Here is a 4,464-nt window from a genome sequence, read left to right as displayed (position 1 = left end):
CCCTTTGGAAAAAGGCAGTAAATAATGAACTTGAGTCCATTATGAGTAATCATACATGGGAAATAGTTAATTTGCCTCCAGGAACTAAACCAATAGGGTGTAAATGGATATTTAAAAAGAAATTAAAGACTGATGGATCAGTTGATAAATACAAGGCAAGATTGGTTGCCCAAGGCTATACACAAAAGAAAGATATAGATTATTTTGACACTTAAGCTCCTGTAACAAAAATAGCATCAATTAGAGTATTAATTGCTTTAGCTGCAATTTACAAATTACATATACGTCAAATGGATGTAAAGACAACTTTTCTTAATGGAGAATCGGAAGAAGAAATTTATATGAAACAACCAGAGAGTTGTGTTATCCCAAGTAATGAGCATAAAGTGTGCAAACTGTTAAAGTCTCTTTATGGACTTAAACAGGCACCAAAACAATGGCATGAGAAGTTTGACCAAGTGTTAGTCTCAAATGGTTATACAATTAATGATTCAGATAAATTTGTATATTCTAAATCATTTGAAGACAATACTTATGTGATAATATGTCTCTATGTTGATGACATGTTAATATTTAGTGCTAATATGGATGTGATAATTAAGACTAAAGAGTTTCTTGCCTCAAATTTTGATATAAAAGATATGGGAGAGGCAAATGTTATTCTTGGGATTAAAATCATTAAGATAAATGATGGTCTTAAGTTATCACAACAACACTATGTTGAAAATTGTTTAAGGAAATTTGGGTATTGAGACAGTAAACAAGTCTCAACTCCTTATGATGGAAATACTCAACTTAAGAAAAATACACAATATAGTGGGAGTAAAAAAAAATATGCCCAAATCATTGGTAGCCTTATGTACTTAATGAATAGTATAAGGCATGATATTGCTTATACTGTCACTAGATTGAGTAGGTATACTCATAATCCTGATAAGAATCACTGGATAACATTAGACAGAGTTGCTAGATATTTGAAGGGCACCATTGATTATGGGCTAACGTTTGGAAGTACACCACCTATATTAGAAGGATATTCCTATGCCAATTGGATATCAGATTCAGATGAAATAAAATCCAAAGTGGTTATATCTTTACACTTGGTGGAGGTGCTATGTCATGGACGTCTTCCAAACAAACTTGCATAGCTCGGTCTACCATGGAGTCTGAGCTTATCGCCTTAGAAAAGGCATGTTCCAAGGCTAAGTGGTTAAGGAATCTCTTAGCAGATTTTCCCATTGAAACTCACCCTCTTGTTTCAGTATCAATCCATTGTGATTGTTAGGCTACAATAGCGAGAGCAAAGAGCAAAATTTATAATGGGAAAAGCAGACATATCCAGATAAGACATACCATTATAAAGCAACTACTAGAATTTGGGGTAGTAAGCCTAGATTTTGTGAAGTCAGAGTTAAATTTGGTCGATTCTCTGACTAAACCACTAAGTAAGAGGTTAGTGGAATACACGTCGAGGGGGATGGGACTTATGCCTAAAGCATAAGGCAAGAGTGATGGTAACCCTACCTATGTGATTGGAGATCCCAGGAAGTAGGTTCATAAGGGTAATAACAAGTCACTTGTTGTCTTGATAAGTATTATCGAATTTTATATAGAAAGTCCTCCTTATGGTGAGATAATATTGATTGCAGTAAATAAGGTTGAGTAAAATTACTCTTAATGAAATCCATAGCCACCATAAATAGTGGTGTGAAAAACTACAATTCACACCTTATGGAGGTTCACCTATGTGAGTGTGGAATTAGGTCGATTCCTATGAGAGCTTAGACACGCATCTCTAGAGCACTCATGAAATCCAAGTTAGCATAGGGTCATAAAGTGTTAAACCATAGAACAGTATACAATGTAGATAATTTAGTATGAGAAACTAATCCCCTGAATTACATAAAGAAATTTTGGGTTCATAGAAACTTAGTTTCACCAAATTTCTGTAACTCACGTTTAGTTACTCAATGATTGGTTCATAGTCCGAAAGACACTAACTCATAAATATTAAATTCTATAATCAATGGTAATTGGTTATTTTGAAATATGTGGGGGGTGATAATAGTTGCTATTATGGTATTTCAAAATACCAATTTTTTAATTAAATTTTTGGACTATTATGATTTGAATGTAATTAAAATTTTAGATTGTTATGACTTGAATGCAATTGCAATTGCTTTGGTTACTTTACAATTCAAATCATGGCTAGGGAGTTTCATTTTTTAATTAAAAATTGTTGTTGTAAATGCTAGGCAGTTTCAATTTTAATAATTAAAAAAATGGTTGTTACATGTAAGAGGCAAGTATAAAAGGGGGTGTTTTATTCTCTTTTATGCAGAGACAATTTTCCTACTTGAAAGAATTCATTTTGCCTCTACATTTTTTATTTTTCTAGCTCTCCTTCGCCACTTCTATTTTTTCTTATATTGTTCTAAGCTTATGTTAAAAGAGTGCACCTTAATGAGAAGCTCGTTATTGTATCCTGGAGGTCGGTCCGCATCTGAGCCATTTGCATCGGGAAGATCCTTCCAGTGGGGTGGAAATCTGATCTTAAGGACAGTGTTTTTGTACGCGTAAAAATATTTACCAAAAGGGAGATTATTAATTAGCCTACAAAGTTTTCAATTATTTAATTGTTTCTTTGTTTTCTTCTACGGTTTCTAAATTTGATGATATTTTTAGATTTTAAAAAATTTATTCTAGATTTAATTTATTAAAAAAAAAAGGAATAATTTAAATCTATATAATTACATATTTATCACCCCACAAAGTTAATAAAACCCTAATTAAATGTTTGGAACTTATATCCCTAAATTGAACGATTTGGAACTTATGTTCGTGACTTGCAAATTTTTACAAATTTTATACCTAATTAATAATCTTTTTTCAACAGAACATGTGACATTGAATTTTGTAATTGTCACAAGTAATCTAGAGTTTTGAAATCGAAAATCATTGGTGAAATTTAAGGATGTGTTATTTATGAATTTGTTTTGTATTTTTTGTAAATATTGTAAATAATTGATTTAAATGATGAATATTTAGAAAATAAAAAATTTATTGGCATCGTTGTCTAAAACTAATATTTTGAAATCGTGAAAGTGAAAATGTATTACTTATGTTTGTCTGAAAATAGTATTTTGAAAATAAGAAAATAAAAACTTGTTTAACATGTTTATTTGAAAAAAATATTTGTAATATGTATAAATATGAACTCATATTTTGTATATATTATAAATCATATTATATATGTATGTATTAAATAATTATAATTATATTTTTTTTGTTTATCTCATTATTTCCTTTGTTGTTTCTTATGCAATTTCGTATATCAGACTTAAGGGAAGATTAAGAATAATTTTCATAACGAAAACACTCTAAAAAACAACCTATTTCGACCAAAATAGATAGGGAAACAAATAATTAAATAAAATAGAATAGAATTTTCAAAATAGGGAAACAAATGTGTATTTTGGATAGGATATTGATGGGGGTTTTTTTCTTGTAGGTGCTCGGCCTCCTAACACACATCCTACACCAAGCCCTTGCGCTACTTTTAATTTTCTGCATCCTTTTTAAATTTTGATTTTCTGTATTGATTTTTGGCTTCATTATCTTTATCACATCTATTTTCACCCATTCATTTTGATTTATCCTTTATCCCACTACACTCCATCAAAAGAGTAATGTTGATTAACCCCGCATTAGTTTGATAACTTTTATGAAAATATATTGTTGATGCGTGATTTTGATACCAACCAAACGCACATGTGAAATGCTGAGCAGGCTTAGAAGACACACGTGAATGTGAAAATGAGAGTAAATAAGATGGAAAAAAGTGTTTAAAGTGGTTCGTAGCAAATCCTACATCCACTGATTTTGTATTAATGATAGGGGTCAAGTCGCATTAGCGGACTGACTTACAAATGATTATACAAGAGAGATAATGCTATTTTTCTTTAGAGAGAGAGAGGCCAATCCCTTAAATGAGAAAAGAGCTCTCAATTTATAGTGAGATGGATTAAGGTTATCATTACTAGATCTGTGAGTTGATGGGATTATCCATGCAAATCCTTTTTTATGTCACATTGCCCACCTTCTAGAGTGATTTACGTGATTTGGTGCAGGGATTGGACACATGGAATCACTATAGCTTCTAGCTGGTCTAGCGCGCACCCACTTTACTGACAAGAGTGTGCTGCTCATGTCACCACGCGACGTGGCTGCTTCTAACTGGCTGCGGGCCTACCTAAGCTCTGACTTTTTATGCTGATTGAGTCTTGTGTCAACCGTATATTTTCAGACATAACAGAAGTCCCCTAGTTTTTAAGGTTTGAGAATCAAACCTTGGAAACTATAAATGCCTCGATCTGATGTGTTTGAAGAGATGTTGGTCGATCCGACCTGATTGTAAAGGAGATCGAGAGGACATTCTCTCATAAGCGACCTTGGAGGATCCGC

This window comes from Pistacia vera, unplaced genomic scaffold, assembly GCF_008641045.1.
Source record: "Pistacia vera cultivar Batoury unplaced genomic scaffold, PisVer_v2 Contig852, whole genome shotgun sequence".
NCBI lineage: Eukaryota > Viridiplantae > Streptophyta > Magnoliopsida > Sapindales > Anacardiaceae > Pistacia > Pistacia vera.
This window is presented reverse-complemented; position numbering follows the sequence as displayed.